We start from the raw sequence: 21,919 nt of genomic DNA, 5'->3' as shown, positions 1-21,919 counted from the left end.
CTCCTTTTCTCAACTACAAATTAGGCAGTTTGATCAGGTAAGTAAGAATAATTCATACTCAGGTATGACTAACAGGTAGATTTAAGTCCCTAGTTTTCTATTTTAAGTAAGGGAATGAGTCAATTGAAATGACTTTCAAATTGCTAGAAAGTTGGGAAATTTGGGAAAGAGGTTAAGGAAGCTGCAGTAAGTTGGAATGACAACTGTCCTGTATGCTGGACATATGCTTCCTTTTTTTTTTTTTACCAGTCTAGTATCCCAAGAAACACTTGACTTTGGAGGGGAATTGACACATCCATTTTGGGCTGTATTTGTGATGATAACAGCTGTGATGCTCATGTGGGCTGGTGTCTGGTTAGGAGGTAGTAAACCTCATCAGCATTGGGCAAAATGTTGATTAAGCTGAACTGATCTTTTTACCTAATTCTCCCTGCCTGTCTCCTCTCCTATCCCCCTCCTAATCCTATCCCTAGATAAGACCAATGGAGTTTATTGGATAAGAGTTGACTGACCATTAAGACTACCTTGTAGAGCTCTACTAGAGAGGGGAATTATACATATACCTGGGCTCAAAGACAGTCACTGATTTGCTGCGAGTGTATGTAAGTTGCCTGATCTCCCTGCCCTCACTTTCCTCAGTTATTGAACAAGAGAGTCAAACTCATGTGGAAGACCTTTTCAGTCTTTCAAATTAGGTGGCTGAGGTGCTTGGATTCCCTTGGCTGAAGGTGAATGGACAGGAAATTAAAAGTCCTCTGAGGTTTCTCTGTGCCTTTGTTTCTCAAACGTTTCCACTTGAGTCTCACCATCTACTTCCATTCCCTGTCCGCCCTACCCCAGTGTTATCCCAAGTCTGTCCAGCCCCAGTGGAGCCAGATAGTTATTTGCTAAATGAATAGTTTATGCACCTATTAATTTGTAATCTCATTGGAATACAGTAGTGACTAAACGCTTCAATCAATTTCATTAGTGTATTTTGTACTTGAATGTTAGAAATATTTTATTTTAAAAATATTGAAATGATTTTGTTGAGTCTTGATTAATTGTCTCTCCTGCCCCCACACCACCTCATGTCCCAGAGGCATAGCCCTGCTGATGTTAAAGCTTCAAGTCACAAGGTGTTTTTCACAACAGAGGACTCTATAAATAAAGCACGTAGTACATCTGTTTATTTTATTGGTATGAGTTACTCTTGAGTTCCTGGGAAGCCATGAGGACACACAGTTTCTGTAGCTTAATTTTTGTCCTTAGAAGCTCTGAGGGACAGTCCTCGGTACTAGCTGTGAGCCCCTTGACAGTACAAATTGAGAAGTAGAGACTGAAGCTGGGTTTGCGGGCCCTTTCTCTAGTTCTGTTGGTGTGGAAAGCTTCCAAGGTAAGAAATAGCAAGAGATTTGTGAAGGAGAAAGTGTCTGTATGACCTCACCAGGCCAATCGGAGTCCTTGGTTTTGTTGCCTACATCCTCAGACTCTCAGTCAGCCTCCTTTGAAGTCCTTTCACGTGCCAAGAAGGTTTAGGTTCCATGAAAGGCAGCCCCCCCCACCCCCTTCAAGCTCCTGTGGAGTCAGAGTTCTTTCCTGGGAATGTCTCTAGAACGAAGACCTTACAGTTCTAAGGTGCTCATGTGCTCAGGAAAGACTCAGATGCCCTGCCCCTGCTCCATACTGATGCTCTATGCTTCTGAGCCTTCCATGCCCCGGCTCAGAGGTGAGAGCCTCAGGGTAGTGACAACATTGTGCTTGCTTTGGATCTGGAAAGATTTCTAGGCTTTCTGGTCTGGTTGAGATATCTTCTTGGCTTCCAGGTGGCAGTAGTTACCTACTGCAGGGACAGAGGCCAGCTATATAGAAATATTCAGAGGTAATATGGAGAAAAAAATCGTTAGACCAACAGGGAAAATATAAAAGGATTTTGATAACATGATAGGAAAGGGTCCCTGGGTGGGTAAGTATGGACAAAATTAGAAGACATTTTAGGCAGATTTATACTAATGGCTATAATGCGTTGTGGGGGAGGGTGGCAGAATAATGTTCCAAGGCCTGTCGCCCCCAGCCCCTAGGAGGGGAGGCTGGGAGAGAAGCTCAAAAGACATCTTTTTCCAGCTGAATGTGAGAAGTCCCTGCCAGATCAGATGTTCAACTTTAAAACAAATGGAGGAAAAACGATCAAATGCAGTCAACTAGAAAAATCCACTTTTCCTATTTCATAAAAAGCAAGAGCCCATATGATAATCCCTCCCTTGGCACATGTTAGAGATTTCTTTATCGTTTCTTTGCCTGTGGCCAATTCTGCCACACCCAGCTAGGGGCCTGGGCTATAGTGACTTCATTTGTTCTGGGTCAGCATGTCAGTTCCAAGCTGGTGGACAGAGAGCTGAGTTCTAGCAGTTTTCCAGGCAGAAGGGCATGTCTGCCTCTGTATGAGAGGAGGGCAGAGGGACATGGGAGGGGAGACAGGGGACCACATGAACCCCTCCCTCAAGCACAGAGGAGTGCAATTCTCAGAATGGCTAGCAGCAGGAGCTGGGTCTATCCCCCTCCTAAGACAAGACTGTGAGCTCCTTCAGTGCCAGAATTGCTAAGTCGCAGAGATACAGTGCCTCCATGTACTTTAGAGATGCTCCATGCACATTTGTTGAATGTGGTGGAACCATGGAACAGTAGAAGCTCATGAGATCAGGGGCCTAGGATTGAAGCCCACCCCTTTCGAGGTCTGTGACACTTGGCAAGAACCTAGTGTGTAAAGGGTATAAAGTGGTGATGGTGATTGCTACTTCCCAGCTCAAGTGGCAATGGGCACAACAAGCTCTACCTACAAGGTCCACATGCTCATTCTCTAAAACTGTTTGTTCAGGTGCGCTTTGGTCCTGATGGGCTAAGCATAGAATAGCTCTAGCCCGTGTGAAGGGGGTTCCTCTCCCCCATACATTGTTGTCCTCACAACCCACGCTACTCATACTCAACACAAGAAAATGAAACAAAATGGTAATGAAATGTCTTCACGTTTTTTTCAAGGTGACTTAACTTGAGGGCTACAGAAAGAACTGAGCTTGGAGCTGGGTAGAGATGACCTTGGAGTTAACTCTGATTCCTTCTAATGCTCCACATGCAATCTTTTGGCTGGTTCTGATCCAGCCTCTCATTACCTCCTGATACAAGTACCCACATATTTCACCCTGTTTCCTATAATAACCTCCTGGCTGGTCTCCTTCCTCCCTTATACACTATAGTCCATTCTCAGCTTGTGTTGGTCAAACATGTAATTCCTCTGCCCAGAAACCTTTAATGGACCCCACCTTACTCAGAATAAAAGCCAAAGTTCCCATAATGGCCACAACTCTACCTGTTCCTTGGCCTCTCTGGTCTACTTCTCTCTGTTAACTTGCCCTAATCATACTGGCCTTCATGGTCTTCAACCCTATAGCATGTTTATGCCTCAGGGCCTATGCACATGCTGTTCTCTCGACTTGAAAATCTTTTCCCTTCATTGCTCCCTTACCTTCTCCAGACCTTCATTCATTGTCACCTTTTGATAACATGATAGGAAAGGATCCCATCCAGGGACCTTTTCTTAAAGGCCTTCTCTGAATCGCCTATTGAAAGTCAAATGTCATTTCCATCTCCCAGCTGGTAATCCCTAGCCTCCTTTCACACTTGCTTTCCATAGTACTTATGGCCATATTTTATGTAACATATTTTATATTTTGCTTCTTCGTCTGTTTCCTCTGCTAGGAGTCAGGCTTTTTGTTCATTTCTCTATTGCCAGCTCCTACTACCTGGTGCTGTGGTATAAATATTTACTGATTGAATTCAGGCTTTGCCCTTATAGGATCTTGTTAATTAGACTTGGGTCAGGGCACAAAGCACTCAGTCTTATTTTGGAAACTTTATCCTGAATTAGGGGGCGCCTTGAAGATATTGGCTTGTCTCAAGGGATCCTGGGTGAGGAATATGCCATTGGGCAGAATTTATTACATTGCCTTAACAACTGCTTCCTGAGTTTTTATTTTCTGAAAACTTGCTAATTTGCCTGATTTTCATTTTACTTGTGAGTTTAACAGTCTCCTCCTTTTACCTGTCACTACCCTCTTTCTTTCTTACATCTTCATTCATCATTTGAGAACAGCAAGTGCAAAGGCCCTATGCCTTTCTTCTCACTGACTACCCAGGCTCCTGGACTGGGAACTGAAATCAATGTCTGCCAGTTTGGTTTACAGGGTACCACCCCTGCAAGCTCCCAATGTCCAATGTTCCCAGCTCACGTGGCTCTGGGCATGATGAGCTCAACCTATAAGTCTTAGTGATCCACACACTGGTTCTCTGAAACTCTTTGCTTAGGAGTATTTTTGTTCTTGTGGTGCAAGCAAAGAATAGCTTTAGCTAATCTCAGCACTCAGCAGGGAGTCCATCTCTTGTCCCTGGGACTCCTAGGTTAACTTATGTTTACAGATATGGACCTGCTATTTATGGCTTTGGGTTTGACTTTTTGCTTACCAGCTCTGCGTCATGAGTAAGTTGCCTTGCATCTCTGAGCTGTAGTGAGCCCCGTTTTGTCAACTTATATAAAGTAAGGGCAATATAACCTGCCCCAAGGGGTTGCTATGAAGACTGAGTAAGATCATGCATGTTTAGCCCTTAGTATAGAGCTTGGCATGCAGGAAATACTGATTATAGCTTCTGCCATTATTGCCATTATTATTTTTAGGGGTACAGTCAACTCTTTACCTTTCCACCAGGAAGCCCCTCAGTGTATGTGAGTATTTGTAGGTAGGTGTGGGGGAATTTACATGTTGTCAGTGTAAACTCCTCAAGAAATAAATAGGAGATTTACAGCTTCAGGGCCATTAACTCTGCAGCTTTGCCCAGCATTAACTCTATTCTGGGAACAAATATACCCTTAAAATGGATTATAATCTTGAGGTATTTAGAATAGAATGGGCCCTTGGGTTCCCTGTTGTGTTATGAGAAAACAACAACAGTTTAAAATGCAACCCAAGGCAGCCCTCTGGATGGGATCTGTTCTCTTGCTATTGGCTGATGATGTCCTTCAAAGAAAAGTTATTGAAATAGATATTCTTCCCTTCCCTAGTGTCAAGGGATGAGAGGACAGAATCTAAATATTGGGACTGAACTTGACAATGGTATTAGTAAAAGGTTTTCAAGTTAGATGAAATATTCATTCTTTTTCTTCTTCATCTGGAAAACTCCCATTTGACCAGCAAGATCCAAAGACCTGACTCTCCTGGGTAGTAGAATTCCCTGCCTCCTCTGTCCTCTGCCTCCCTAGGCTTATGCTGCTGCCACTGCTGACTCACCTTATGTTTTAATCATGTTTCCATGTCTCCAGGCAGAGAGGAGCTTGAGGAACAGGGATGATGTTTAGGCAAACTTGTACTCCAGGGACCGACACACATCTGGCAGGGTGATGGTGGGAGGAAGCGACACAATGTTGATGAGATTCCTACCATGTTCTTGGGGACTTGGTATCAATTACATTACTTAATCTCCAGCACCGTCCTGTCTTCTGTACAGGAGTGAACCCAGACTCAGAGTCATTATGCAACCTGCTTAATTCATCACTGGTAAATGACAGAGTTAGAATTCCAACTGGGTTCTGACTTAAAAGTCTGAGCTCTCTTGTTTTCTCTGTCACATTATTGCCCCTAACAGTGGAGTATGGAATGTAATGGTCAACAGCATGGACCCTGGGGCCAGACTGCTTGGCTTTAAATCTCAGCTTCATTATTTACAAGCTGTGTGACTTTGGGCATGTTACTTAACTTCTCTCTGTCTTGGCCTATTCATCTGTAAATTGAGTAACAATTTACTTCCTTAACGCACTGTGGTGTGGATAGAATGAGATAATATCAAGACCTTAGGACAATATGTGGAGGTATGTAAATATTTGCTGCTACAATTTTTTTCTTCCTTCCCAAGTCACATAACATGATTTCCCTCCTGTACTCTACTCCCCATCCCCAATTTTTTCACTATGACTATGACTATTTTCTTTCTTCTTCCTTTTTATTTTTTCTTGTTTGGGGTAACATTGGCCTCCAATACTGGATATGAGTCAGGGGAACAGGTTCTCACCTCCTCAGATGTACATCCCCACACACACTCCACCTCTAGAGCACCACATATCACTTTGTCAGGACCATTAGGCCCCTCTCCATTTTTTCCCTACTCCCCTCCCCACACCAGTCATTTTTCTATGCTTGGCTTTGGTTTAGTTTTGTCAGTTCTTTTATTTTTCCCCCACTATACTCCACATGAGTGAAATCATCCAGTATTTGTCTGTCTTTCCGGTTTATTTCACTTATCATAATCCTCCTTCAGTTCCATCCCTGTTGTTGTAAATGGCAGGATTTCACTTTTTTTTTTCAAAACTGAATATATTCCACTGTGTGCGTGTGTGCGTGTGTGTGTGTGTGTGCACATCTTTTTAATCTAGGCCTGTATTGTTGGGCACTTCGGTTGTTTCCATAACTTGGCCACTATAAATAGTGCAGCAATGCACATAGGAGTACATATGTACCATCAGAGTTGGTTTTTGCGTTCTTTGGATAAATGCCAAGGAGTGGAATTGCTGGTCATAGTGTTAGAGGGAAAGAATATTCTGAGCTAATCCCATACAGGCTTTGTGGACCCCACCCCCTACTCCAGACCAAAGCCATCAGGACATTGGGAAAGACAAATCCCATCACCACCAAAGGGAAGGTGGCAGGGACCTGAGGGTGGAGTTAAACAGCCAGGTGTGGTATAAAAACTGAACACGTGGGCCTTGGGGTCGCTCTCTCACCTCCTGGCTTCACGGCTCCTGGCTGGCGGCCAACTCTCAGAGCGCCATTTGGGATTCCAGATCGGCGGATCGGGTAGGACTCATTTAAAACTTTGTTTCCCACTTTTCTCCCTGAGCTGTACATTTCCTCATTTCCCCTTCCCTTGTAAATAAACCTTTTATTAACCTTTCGTGTGTGCCTGCAGTAGAGCATTGATAAGTCCTTTTAAGCGCGGGTGAAGACCCACAGTCAGGTACCCCGTTTTGTATCGGAGCTGCCCTATAACAATAGCACATGTACCTACCCATATTGTTCTTCCATATCCTGCTGCTTTGGCACTGAATGAATGAATGTGAGTGATGGTGGAGTATGTCTGGACTCTCCTCCCTGGTGGATCTACCACGTGGATTTGGTGCACACTCATGTGATACTCACTTGATGATCTTTGTCTCTCTGGGCTTCTGAGGGCCACTGAGAATCATTACTTGCAAGCTCTAGGAGGTCATGGCTGGTTCTGAGATTATGGTTTCCCAAATAACCCCAAAGGAACTGTCTAAAAATGCCCCAGAAGTAAACTACCCCCTCAAATTGACACCACTTCTCCCCTGCAAGATAACAAGAAGCAGTAGAGCATGGTCCTTAGAGCACTGGAACCAGCATGGGTTTGAATCCCAACTCTGCCACTTGGTAATTCTGTGACCTCAGGCAAGTTCCTTAATCTCTGGGTTGCCTGCTTGGGATGAGGGAAAGATCACTCAAATTCCAAGCAGAGCAATGGGAAGCCTAGAGGGGCTACACTGGAGGTGATGTGCAGCCCAGCCCTGGATTTATTAGCATTGAGTACAAAGGTGTGGCAAGTAGGTAGGGAGTATATATGTGTGGGGAAAGCAGTTATTGGGGAAATAAGTTAGGGTGGAGTGACCAGGGGCTATTGCCTGGGGGACTCCATCGTTCCTGTTTGGTCAAAGCATATTGTCTCTATTCTAATATCTGCCTACTGTTATCAGCAGATAATGGTTTCCCAGTACATCCTCATACCAGGACCTTTGCCCTTGGTGAGAGGCCCCTGCACCTGGCTGACAAGCAAGAACTCTGGGCACCAAGACAATATCCCCAAGAACAAGTAGGGCTGGGGATCCCACATCTACGAAATGTGGTTTCCTTATCTGTAAAAGACACCTAGCGACACTGCTATCCTTTTGGGACTTCATGCCTGTAAAACATTGGATCAGTGCCTGGCAGGTTGTGAGTGCTTAGGAGGCACCATTTGTTATTATTCTTGTTCAATACTGAGGCTGAGCTGCATGGGCCCACAGAGAAAAAACAATCGAGAGGTCAAGGCTGTCTGCAAATGAAGGAGAGAGTGGGTAGAAAGAAGCATATTCAATACCTTCTCCACATTCACTGGTCTGATAGTCACTCCTCTGGGGAGAAGGAGGGGGGTGAGGTGGGTAGAGAGAAAGAGACCGGGGGTGTTTTTCTGCACTATGGAAATGGGGTGCCTCAGGCCAGGGTTCTCCGGACACTACTTGCACCAGGCCTGTGACAGCTGCAGGGAGAATGCAGCAGGGCTACTTGCGCTCCTGGAGGGCTAGTGAAATGCAGAGTGACTATACTTCAAGTCACTTGCACAAAGCATGAAGTTACTTTGACTTTTGAGCCACTTAACACTAATGAGCATCAGAGACAGGCAGGAGACCTGCCATGGAAAGCCTGGTTATTGCCACCTGATGCCTGAGTGGTCCTTCTCATGACCCACTGGCCAGATCTGTCTCTGCGGAGGCCAAAGCACTGCAGAGGGACCCATTGGATGCTGTTTTGAAGCTCAGAGCCAGTGGAGGCGGCCCTGCTGGTTGACTGGCGCCCTCTCCCCAGTCCGAGTCTGAATAACCGGGAGGGAGGGAAGGACTATGGTTTACTCTACCCATGTAGGTTGGAACCGTATTTCCACTGCACAGATGAGGACACTGAGGCTCCAGGGGAATAAGCACTGAGGTCCAGAGATCATATTCAAGGCCATTTAGCCAGTGATCCCCGGAGCTGGGATTGAACCTGAGTCTGTGAAGGCAGGTCACACCTCTTCTGCTGAGACCCCTTCTGCTTCTGTATCCTGGGACGCTCTCCAGTGCCCTGTGCTGCAGGCAGGAATGAGTTATTGTAGTTTGACAGCGGCCATCATAGGACTCAATTTAACAACCAGTTTTGTTGTTCTTGCAGACCCAGATGAAAACATATTTGGGCAGAGTCAAGCCAATTTTACCCAGAGAAAAGTCATAATAATGACCCTGATGTGCCTTCTGTGAGGAGGCTTAGTGGATCCCTCTCTCAACAGGGCGTGTCCCTTGGCATCTCCAAGAATAAGAGTGGTTTGCGGGACCCCACGGCCCAGAGACCCACTGAGCTTCAAGGGTGCTGCTTTTCTTGGCAGAAAGGGTGGGTAGCTGGTGTGGATGTGTGGGTTGCCAGTTGGTTCTCCGTACTAGTCAGGCTGCAGTGATGGTCCACACCCACGTGGTGCGAGACTCAGGAACACGCGTGCCGGCTGTGACCTAGATCCAGCCCATTTACAGTGATTTTGAACATATTTGTAAGTGTCAGCCATGCCCACACCACCCTGCTTGGGTGGACATGGTCTGGGCTCCCCAGTATCCAGGGAGTGTTTGTCAGGAAGAAGAGAGTGAGGCAAGATTGCCTTGGGGGAAGGGGACCAACCAGTATTTAGATTGTCAAGCTTCCAAGGTGTGGAAGTTGGCTCTCAAATTTTGGTGTCCAAAACATTACCTGGAAAGCTTAGTAGGAGAGCAGATGCTTAGGGTCCACCTTGAGAGGGCGGCCTGGGGGGCCTGCATGTGACAAGCGTCTCTGGTGAGTCTGGGTAGGTCACTATCGAGGACTGCGAGATGCAGTCCCATGGCTGCTGCTCATTGGCTGGCTCTAGGCATTTATCCAATGGCTGCACCATCCATTGGCCCTGCCAGATCTGTCATGAACAGACAGCCCATTTTCACTTGACAAGTCATGGCAGACGGCGCAGGTAAAGGAAGACTCCAAGCATGGGTCACCTTCATTTTGTCTGAATGCTCCTGCTTTGTTTTTCTGAACTCTGATTTCTTAGGACAGCAGATCTACCTCTGCTGTCCTCTCTACCCCTCTTGCCTCTCAGGAGACTTCCTGATTCACTGTCTCCACTGGTGTAGGCAAACTCAGTCTTTAGCGCTCAGCTCTGATTTTGCTGCTCCTGAGATGACTTCCCGAGCCCCTCACGCTAAAGGGGGAGCCTAGTAATCCTCCCCTACTCTTTTCCTGAAGAACCCTTCTGGCCCTTATCACATCTATGGTTATTACTTCAGTTATATTATTCATGTATTTATTTAGCTCTCTCCCCTCGTAGCCAGTAAATGCCATAAAGGAATAAGCGTGTCTGCCTTGTTCACCCAGTGCCTTGGGGAAGGCTCCGTGCATCTCAGTAACTCCTTGTTGAATAAGCAAAGGATGAAGAAGTAAAGAGCTGGCTCTTAGACAGTCCTCCGGGTTCTGGTGGACAGCAGTGCAGGAACTGGTAAGAGCAAGGGAAGTAATAGAAGGAAAAGAATGAGAGAAATCTTTGGGATGCTTCAGGTAAAGCTGTTGGCAGCACTTATAGGGCAAGTGTAGGGATACAGAGGGTGATGGAGTCAGGAGGGTGGATGAGCCAGCACAGGGCCCGAGTCCTGAGCTCTGGGGGGACTACATTCCCTAGGCCAGGGGGAGGCCCTGGAGCTCCAAAGCTGGGCAGTGATCAAAACAGCAGGGAGGCTGCGCCATGGTAGTACCTCTACCTACCATCCGGGTGGGTGGAGCGGGAGAAGCCAGAGGTAGGAATAGCAGGAGGAGGCTGTTGCGGCAGCTGCCCAGGCAGGAGGCAATGAGGCCATGGAGTCCTGACCTGGAGTGGTGACAGTGGGAGTAGAGAGGGAGAAACAGATGCGAGAAACATTGGGAGGAAGAAATGACAGACTTTGGTGGCTGATTGGATGCGGGGGCGAGGGAATTTCTCAGCCATTCAAGGGGAAAATGCCACCTCCTCCCTCCTGCTAACTTCAGCTCAATGGCAGGAGTGTATCAGTGACAAAGAGCTGGTGCGATCTGCGTCTGGAAGCACTTGTGGAAAGTAATGAAGTATAGGCAGCTGAATGTGAATGGGGAAAATTTGTGTTTCACTAAGTGGTCCTATTGCAAAATACAGAAAGAAGTGAGCATTTATTTAAAAAAAAAAAATCTGCCTGGAACATGGTGCCCCATCCCTTCTGGGAGGAATTTGCTCCTGTCCACCTGGCTGCTGTGTGGGCTTCATGTCCTTAAAAGAGGATTAAAATAATGGGAAGCAGAAGCCCCAGGAACGTTCCTTTTCCCTCGTTTGGTCGTTGGATGAATCTGAACTGCAGCCATGTCTCAGATGGAACCTGCTTTCCTACTGAAATATATGGGCTTTCAGGGAAATTTAAAAACAACAGATCCACTCAAGTTACAGTTGGTCAGTTCCATAGTAGGGTCTTTACTAACTGTATGAACTTCTATAAGTCATTTGATCATTTTGGGCCTCAGTATCCTTACTTGTAAACACGGGTCAGTATGAGAAGGAGATTATTGTGTCTCCTTGGGCTCGCCCGTCTTCTGCGGCCCAGTGGAACCTGTTGAGGGTGGCTGTAAGCAGTGGGGAGCATCTTACATTTTTTATTTATGTGTCCAATGTCTGGAGTCAAAGCTTTTAGGAAGACATCTTTTCTCCCCACTGAGCTCTGGTATCATATATTTCCTTCCCATATACCCCCATTACCTTGCCACTACATAGTCACTCCCTGGCACTCTGCCTCTTTTTTAGGCTGAGGATATCTTATCTTTTTTAGGTTGAGGATACCTTCCATGGGGAGACATATAGGGTTGATGTCATTTCAAAGTAAATTTTTTTAAAGATTTATTTATTTATGCATACAAGAGCTGGGGTACAGGCCAGAGATGCAGGGGGTGAGAGGATTCACCAGACACAGAGTGAGGAACAGAACAGGCAGACTGACTGAAATATGGCTGAGAGGAGCAGCGGGAGAGACAGGAGAGGTCTGCTGCGTCTTGTGGGTTGCTTCCTGGCTGGCCGGGGATCGAACTCGTGCTGCAGATGCTGCAGATTGTTTCATAGTGCGGTGCTTAAACACTTGCACCACCAGGGGGGCCCTCATTTCTAAGTAAATTTACATTCCTGGAGTCACATAATGTTCACTGATGTCACTGCTGTTCCTTGGTGCTTAGTAGAGTTGAACATCATGGTGCAGAAGCCAAAGGAGCAGGGGAGGCCAGGCATTGCACCCAGGAAGTCTATCCCTGAGGCCCATGTCTACACACTCCTAGATGCCAGAACCTTTGTTTTCATCAATTCAGGCTGCTATGACAAAATGCTATGCACTGAATGGGTTATAAAGCAACTTATTTCTCACAGGCCTAGAGGCTGGAAGTACAAGATCAAAGTACCCCTAAGACTGCTTCCTCTTTCTTTCTTTATTAATTTTTTATTAATTTATTTCTTACGTCATTGTAGTCCCCAGAGTTCTCCCACCACCTTGTCACTTGTGAACCATCACCACATTTGCTTGTGTTCATCTCTCCCCTGTTTCGCCCCCTCCCACCCCTTCCTTTGCCGTATGACTCAGATCTATGGTCAGCTTGCTAGTTTGACTTTTTCTTGACCTTTCTTTGGGTGAAATTTCTCTCTCTGGCTTGGAGAGGACTGCCTCCTGCTGTGTCTTCACAGGGCCTTTCTCTGTGCACAGGCGGCCCTGAGGCCTCTCCCTCTTTGTACCTGACACAGTCCTCTCAGATTAGGGTCCCACCCTTAATGACTTCATTTAACCTAAATTGTCTTTTAAAGGCTCAATCTCCAAATATAATCACATCGGGGGTTAGAGCTTCAGCATGTAAAGTTGGAGGAGGAGGGGTGCATGTTCAATCTATAAAAACCTTCCTCATGGATCTGTTGAGTGCACAAAACGAGATTGCATGGGAAGAGCAGCTTTTAGAACAACAGTGCCCAGCTTGCAGCTACTGCTCGGAGCTCTTGTTGTTATTGTTTTTTGATGTGACTGTAAGGAAGGAACTAAAACTGAAGGTGCCAAGAGCTCCAAGAAGAATTTTTCCTCTTCTCTCCAAGTCCACTATTGCCCTTACTCCGAAATCCACCTCAATCTCTTGCAGAGTCCTGCAGTAGTCTTCTGACTTTTCCCTCAAGTTCCACAGTCTCTTGCAGTTCATGAACCGTTCAGACATGCCTTTTAAAACTTCAGTCAAGCAATGCCACTCTTAAAGTCCTCTTGCTCTTCATTAAATGGTTGTTGTCTTAATTCCTCACTATGGTTTCCAGTCCTCCCCTGTGCAGCCTCTGCCCTTTCTCCTACCTGATTTCCTATCAGAGTCTCCCTTGCACATTCTGCTACAGCCACACCAGCCTCCTTTCACTTTCTTGAAAACACCAAACAAATTCTACCCTTAGGCCTTTGTGCGTGTTTGTCCTTAATTGCCAAACTCTCTTTCCACAGATATCTGTTGGACTTGCTACCTTCTCTGGGTTTAGTGCCAAGTGTGCCTCCTGTTACTCGAGCCCACACACCTCCCTCTCCCATATTTACTCTCTACCCTAGTGCCCTGTTTTCTTTTTCTTCTATCATTTAACATTGTCTACATGACCTGATCTTATTTATTTACTTAGTTATTACCTTTATTTCTCACTAGACTCTATACCTTATAGAAGAAGGGAGCTTTTGTCTTTGGCTCACTCTTGTAACTCCAGCGCCTAACACTATTACCAAAGCTCAGAGCAGACTCTTTGAGTAAATGAATACATGAGAGACATTGAATCTGGAGATTCAAGGAGAGAACTGTCCAGGAAAAATGTCTCCAAATTAAGAATGATGATCACAAAGGCAAAGTGGAGAAAGGGACATTTTCCCCCTTGCAAATAAGCCTTATTCGGAATATCTATCAACATGTATATGTGTATATGAAACACATATGTATAGATGGATCTATTGTATGTGTTTGCCTATGTATATATGTCTAAACACACTTCTAAGCACTTTACACATGTGTCCTAATGTTCACAACTTTACTGGTATTATTATTATAGCTGGGATGACAGAAAGGATGAGGGAAGCTCTTTCACTTGCCCAAGGTCACCTATCTGGCAAACAGTGGAGCTGGGATTTGAACCCAGGCAGCCAGGCTCATAGATCTAAGCCTCTAGAGACACAGAAGACTCTGTACAGAGACTAAATACATTGCACTGACAATGAACTGTCTTTTGATTTTTTTTTGCTCAAATAAGACAATTTTCTACTTTCTTTTAAAGTAAAAACCAACATTGCTATTTCCAGCTTACTCTGGGGAGATTACTGAAATAATTTAATAAGCAGTTGTTTCCATCCTCTAGGTATAGAGGTTCATGAATTTGTTTTTCAAATGCTTTTTGCTCTAACAAGGACTAATTTAACAGAGTTTTTGAACACATCTCTGTCCAAATCATGTCTATCTTACTCTCTCATTGTTCGGAATCACTTTTTTTCTGGCTCTCTGAGTCATGGTTCTTTCTAGTTTGGTCCAATTTTTGGTCTTCAAGGCAGCGACATGGAATTATAGAAAGAACAGCAGACAGAGAGGACTGAAGTACTAACTTTTGTGACATCAGGCACATCTCCCGTCTGCTCTTTGGTTTCCTAATTTGTACAAACACACACACACACACACACACACACCCCTAAATAGCATTTCAATTGGATCAGCTTTACAGGTCTGTTCAACTCTAAATATTTCCTAAGTCTTAGTTACCATTTTTTAGTAGTTACCAAAGACACAAATTCTTTAAAAAAATCTCTTTGATGGAAGATGATAGAAATCTTGATGACATTAGATGAGAGAAGCCCAGATTTGAGGGGAACAGTCCATAGCCAGAGCAGAGACTCGTGGGCGTACTGACCTCCACAGTGTTGCCCATGTTCTCTGTTGCTCACAATTGCAAGGTGGTTGCTCTGCCTCCAGGAGCCATGATCATGCTCCTGGGAGAAAAGAAGGAGGGGGAGGAAAGAAGACAAAAATCGAAGTTTTCCTCCAAAATCCCCTGTAGGTTTCTGTCTATGTGCCATTGGGTCCCATGACTTCCAGCTATGGAGAAATGCATGTGGGTAAATGTTTTCAACTGAGAATATTGTAGCCCTGAACAAGATTGGGGTTCTGTCGTTGAGGAGGAAACAGAGACCATAAGTTGGAATAACAAGCCTCCTAGCATATCATGGTCTGCTTCTCAGTTTCTTCTAAACTTAAAACAGATACATGAATAAAAGAATAAAAAAATATTTTTCTCTTCATTTTCTTTGATTCTCACTGGGTACTAGAGTTCTTTCTTGATGAATCTCTATCAGTAATTGTGGCCTCATTATTAATAATATAATTATTAATAACATATTAACCATTTATTTATAAACCAGGACATGAACTCAGGAATTGAGGGCTTGGTGTGATCCTTCCAAAGGAGGAGCAGAAACATGGAGAGCAAATGTGGATTGGACCAGAAGCCTAATGGAGCAGAGTATGTATTCTGTTTCCAGTTCAATGTGTGACCTGGGAGATGTAACATCATCTGTGGATTGCAGTTTATCCAACTTTATTATATAAAAGCAAATGAGATGATGGACTAAAACCATTTGCATTTCTTAGAAAAGAGCTATTCAAAAAAGTCAATATGAGCTAAAATATATGTTCATTATGATAGATCCTATTGGGGGACCACTCATTTGGAATTTGTCATAACTCAGGCAGAAGCCAGATTTCTGCGGGGTTCCTTTATCATCCTAAGAGAATAAACTACTTTCAGACACTGCAGAAGCATTTTTAATTTGTAAAAACTTAAAGGAATTATAGAATTTTTCTTAGCTAGTTGGGATTTTTGCTTGGTTATACATTTTACCTTAGGTCTACTTATATTTTCCTTAATAGTGAAAAAGATTGTATTTCTTTAAAAGCGTTTTATAATTCAGCCCTTTTGATGAATTCAGACAGATCTTTTTATTTATATATTTTGGTGAGTTCTTGCAACATAATTGTCCCTTTGGAAAAACCCACCTGATGCTGTCTCGGGATTCACTTCCAGGTCAGGTGGAAGAGTGATGACCTTCTTGGGGACAGTGACCTTTGTTTCCTTCTCACTTAGAAGCATCTTGGTGAGGCATCAAGGATGGTATATGAAGTCAATCCTCAGTAAATTAAACTGAACTCCTCTGTTGAAAGATGACATAGGAGACCTCCCCTGGTGGTGCAGACGGTTGAGTGCCACACTCTGAAGCTCTCCACAGCTTCTGCAGCACAGGTTCGATCCTGGCTGGCCACGAGATACCCACATGGTGTGGCAGACCTCTCCTGTCTCACCCTCTGCTCCCCAGCAGTGTATTTCAGTCAGTCTCCCTGTTCTGTCTCCTGCTCTGTCTCTGGTGAATCCTCTCACCCTCCTGCACATGTGGCCTGTACCCCGGTACTTGTATAAATAAATAAATCTTAAAAAAAAAGATGACATAGGTGATCCCCCCCTTGTTAATCATGACATTCAGGTAACTGTTCACTGGAGGTAGCTATCATGTTAGGAGGCAGGTGGAAGGTGATTAAGGGCACAGGACCTGGAGTCTGACACTCTGGGATTGGAATTCCAATGCTAACATTCAATCTCTGTGACCTTCCATTTTTCATCTCTAGGATGGCAATAACACACCTGCCTCATGGGGCTGTTGTGAAGATTACATGAGATACTGTGGACAAGGTGTCTGACTGGCACAGGATCTGGCAATACTAAATCTTCAGTAGTTGGTAACCATGTTATTTTTGGTTTTGTCACCACAGTGGATGTGTATCTCTGAAGAGATGCAGACCTCTCTTAAAATAGATTCAAATTTGTTGTACAATCCAAACCTGACCAATACAGGATAGGCTTCTGAGTGTTCCAGTCCAGAGCTGGGGATGTTTGGAGTCAAGAAACTAAGAGCTGAGTCCACCTTCACTGCAGAAGAAGTTGGCTGACACCATACCGAGGCCATTTGGGAAAAGCTTTATTGGCCCTCTGACAAAGACAGAGAAAAAGGCGCTTTGGCTGTTAACTTTCCAACACCAGGTGGCTCAGTTGTCTTGAGAAACCATGACATAGATTTTATAAAAGTCTTGTGACAGAGTCTTTGCCTTGCTCCCGCCTATGTCTCCCTTCTAAATTTTGTTTGTGCCACTGATCATAAAGGGAATCTACTTACTTTAGGCAAAAGTCGAGTCTCCTTCGAATACAGTTTTGAGCCAAGAGATTGTGAGTCCTTGCCTGTGTCGTGGTGGGTGAAGTTATCTGCCCCCACCCTGGGGGAGAGTTCCAGACCCACCTTTGCCTTCCCAGGCAGCTAGGTGAGCACCGCTCCCATGTGATCAGTGTCTAACATTGGTATCATACTTGGTGTTTTTAAAAAGCTTCAAAAATCGGGCCTCCCCGGTGGCGCAGCGGTTGAGCGCTGGGTTGCGAAGCTGCCCGCGGCCTCTGCGGCGCCGGTTCGATCCCCGGCTGCTCCCCGGCCCCGGAGGAGGATCCCACATGGTGCGCAGACCTCTCCTGCCACCCGCTGCTCCCCTCAGCAGTGTACTTCAGTCCTTCTGCCTGCTCTGCTCCCCACTCTGGCTCTGGTGAATTCTCTCACCCTCCCGCGCTTCTGACTGTACCCAGTGCATGTATAAACAAAACAAACAAACAACTATAATAAATAAATAAATAAAAGCATGCCTCTATAAAAAAAAAAAAAAAAAAAAAAAAGCTTCAAAAATCGATTCCTCATTAACCTGATTGAAAGAGAAATTATGCCTCCTCCGCTATGTTCTGCACAGGACATAGATCATTGCAGGTGCTCGATAAATATTAAGTATTTAATCCTCACCATCCTCCTATCCAAGTAGGTCACTAGCACTCAGTCCCTCAGGGATGAGTGTCTTCACTTCTGGACCAAGATGGCTTTCGGCAAATCATAAACCTCTCCCAAGATGAGGATTGTGTCATAGGCAATGTAAAACATCTCTACCTGCCCAGGCGGGTGGTCATCTGGTTTGGAAAGCAGTGGGTCTCGTTGGGTTCTCTGGCTGGTCATATGAAAAGGGGTTGAGCAATGGAGTTCCTTAAAATTGCATGGGGTGCATCACCTGGACTCTGCAGTGTCTCTTCAGGAAAGCAGCAGCTTATGTTGGGGTGCACAGAGTGGTGGGCAGTAGAGGCCGCCGGCCACAGCTGCCATCCTCTCACCACTCTTCACATGCACACCTGCATGGCGCGGCCACGTCCTGTCGAGTTCCAGATGGGTTAATATTTTGAACTTTGAAATACTGTCCTATGTAAAGAACCATGATGTTCATTTTATTCTGCTTTCATTTTATTCCCATTCTGTAATAGGATCACTTCGTTTGGAACAGCCACTCATTCAACCTCTCAGAAAATTTAGAATAAAGATGTGCTTGTGCGGGAGCCCAAGAGGGCACCCCTCAATCATATTTTGTGGCCCCCAATCTTCCTTTCTCAGAAGGAGGTTAAGAGGGTGACAGAACTAGTGATAAGACCCAGTCTGGAGGGGGAAGATACATCTGGATAAGATGCCTGCTTAAGGCTTAACTTCTCCAGGGAAATGCAGGAGCTGTGCCTCCCAGCCTGCCCCGGTGGTGCGACGTAGCAGCACATAATGCAGAAGAAGTGCTGTGTGGTTACAGAGAAGATACTGATAAATGTCTGCCTGTTAAGGTCAGACCATGGAGAAGGGGACAGCACACAGGTTCAAAGCAACTGGCTTAGAATTTAGCATCAGGGGACACACTGTCTAGTGAATGCAGTTTGGACAAAGTTTAAATTCAGCAAATGATATATTACCATAAAATAATGCAATTTATTTTAAGCCATTTTTTTTCTTTGCCTTCCAACTGGGTCTACCCACCTGTTTGAAAAGAGTCAGAGAAGAGGCTATAAATTCTTTACCATAGGAACCCAAGAATATCCTAGAATTTGGTAATGACATCATTTCACACTGTAGTGTTTTCCATGAGAGGTTTTTAGAGGACTGAGTTAAATCACACAAAATCCGCATAAGCGTAAGCATTTTTTTTTAGAAGATGGAAGAAGAAAGGGATAATTAAAAGCAGTTAAGTCAGTCAATGGTCTTGGTTGTATAGATATGACTTAGGACCCTTCCACCTTTGAGTGGAAGGACTTAGGACCCTTCCACCTTTCTCCCTAAACATTTAATTATCCCTTTTGGTATTTGCTTGCCATGGAACAAATGTTTGTGCCTCCCTCCATTTCAGATGTTGAGAATCTAACTCCCAACATAATGGTATTTGGAAATGATGCCTTCATGAATGGGATTAATGACAATAGAAAGACATGCGAGCTCTCCCCTGTGCTCCCCCCGTGTAAACATATCACAAGAAGCAACCACCTGCAAACCAGGAAGCAGGCACTCACCAAACCCCAGATCTGCCAGCACCTTGATCTTGGACTTTCCAGCCTTCAGAACTGTGAGGAATAATTATTGTATGAGCCCTGGCTGGTGGCATTTTAATACAGTCACCTGAACAGACTAAGCCATGCTTGTCCCTGTGCAGATCCTTTCGGTCGCCTTTTTTCCTAGGCTGTGTTGTATGGCACTCTTTCTCTGCTATTTCCAGATAGAGTTGGAGAATTGTTATGCCAAGGAACTCTCCCGCTGAGGGCTCTTGTCCCATCCCCACTGGAGGTGCTTGCATTCTGGGTCCCTGCATGGGATGAACATGCCATGGACCTTGCATACTCTTCAGGGCCAAGATCTTATGGAACTCAGAGGTGGGTCTACTCTGGTCAATGCCTTTACTCACATTATTTTTACCTTAAATGCCCCTATTTCTCTTTTCTTTTGCTCAAAAATTTTACACTGGTAAAAATTTAATCTTGCATCCCATTTCCTTTGCGAAACAGGCCCATGGCACATATTACTATACTATACATTTGTCAATCATTGCATCCTGTGTTATGACACCTCCCGTGCTGTTGTTTTATATTTCCTAATTATAAGACACGGTGATTAACATAAAGTTTACTGGCATGTAGGCAGGGTTGAATTAATTTATGTAGAGGTGATGATTATAAGCAGTTAAACTATTAAAGTAGATCCAAAGTCTAGTATATTTTGAAGTATTCAATTTCAATGAAGAAGTCATCTCTCCAGAGATGATCAAAAGTCCCCAAAGACAGAGACTTTTACACTCCTCTAGAGTCTAGTAATGTGCTTCACAAGACATATGCTCAAAAGCTGTTGGTTGGTTGACTGTTTTCCATATTTAAAGTTCTACCATCTGCTTAACTATTACCAGGCACAGCCTTGATTTTTGGATAGACAGGGAGCCCAGTGACGTGTGGATGAGTTCCTTCTAAAAGGTTAGGTGGTGTTGATTGACTGATTAGCGACATGGCAAGGAGAGTATTCCTCTTACATCATTTGCACAGTTTTACCTTTCAGGAGTCTGTTTTGTAGAGGTACAGAGAGGTTCAAAGATGTTTTGCAGTAGGAAGGCTTTCATTACCATGAAAGGCATTTAGTTAGTTTGAGACTCCATCAAAGACCTTCATACTTGGGCCAGCTAGGAAGGGAGCAGCTGCAGATTATTCGATGATGCTCATCATCTGTGTGAAAGCCAAGTCACCCAGAGTGGGATTCCTCAGGACCTCCCTCTTCATGACCCGGAGTTATGGTCATGAAGTTATGGGGGGAGGAGGAAGGTTCTGGAAGATGTTCTGCACTCTCTGCATTTGTGTCTTCTCTTTTTATTAGGTCGGATGATTGAGGTGTAGTTCACACAGAGCAAAACTGCAGCTTCCCTAGGAGACAAAGCCGATCCACTGAAGCATAAGAGGCTGTGATGAGAGGAGCTTCCTATATCCCTTCTTTCTGGTCAACTTTTTCTGCCCATATAGCTTTCTCTAGAATCTCAGGCTTTTGATAAGAGTTTTTATAGATTAAAAAGAATTAAGTAGATGCATATATCAATCATTCCTGGTCTGTCTCCTCAAGGTCCCCCACATCAGCTATACCCATAGCTGATCTGAGGCCATGTCACATGGAACAAAGGTACTCTTAAGTTCCAAATCACAGAAAGCATGTAGGTCATTCTGCATCTCATGGTGATCATCTCCCTTCACTCCCTCTTTGCCCAGCAGTATGTAAAACTTGTCATGTTATTGACCATATTCTTGGTGATTTCACATCAGAAAGATTAGAGCAGATGATTTCATGAGTTGGGCAAATGCGAGGCACCAAGAGAGGGACGATTTGGTTCTGGTAAGAAAAAATGATTTCGTGGAAATTTGAAGAACTCATCTCAGGCATCAAGATGCTCTATTTTCTTTATTGCAAGAACCTTCTCTCTTTCCTTCTACGGAGGCCCTATCCTGCTGCATTTCCTCTGCATTTCCTATTTTCTGGTAAGTACCAACTGTGATGTCATGAAGCAATTTGGGCCTGGAGCCAATTGGTCCCTGAACAAAGGGCAGAAGTTCCCATTTGCTTACAGTACCCGAAACCCCTGGGATGGCCCTGTCATTACAACCACAGTTATTGTTATTGCTTCTTGCCAATATTCTTGGATGTCTGGTGATAGGGAACACAAGCAATTACATTTCAGATGGGGTCATGCCTTTTCTTCTTCTATAGAAAGATTTCTTGAGTGTGGTGCAGGGGTTTTCAAAGGCAATTCACTGGGGCCTTGCTTGGGACCGTGACCCTTTGTAGCAGAACCACGTTGGGCACAACTCAGCCCTGTCTTGGGCTCAGTCTATGGGGGTTAGTGACTGCATGGGCAGAAGGTCTTCATTACAATGCGTTGTTGCCACCAGCACAGACAGAGTGACATTATACAATGTGGTCCTAAGTTAATGGAGAGTGATTTTTTTTAAAGCAAACATAACAGAAGTTGTACATCTAAATGAGGGTTGTGCCCTTCAAAAGTCGCAGCATGAAAGCAATGCATTTAATCCACTGATGCTTTCCTGAACCAAGCATTGTTGTAACTTCTCATTTCACGTTGCCTTTAGG

This window comes from Talpa europaea (genome assembly GCF_964194135.1).
Source record: "Talpa europaea genome assembly, chromosome: 8".
In the NCBI taxonomy this organism is placed as follows: Eukaryota; Metazoa; Chordata; class Mammalia; order Eulipotyphla; family Talpidae; genus Talpa; species Talpa europaea.
This window is presented reverse-complemented; position numbering follows the sequence as displayed.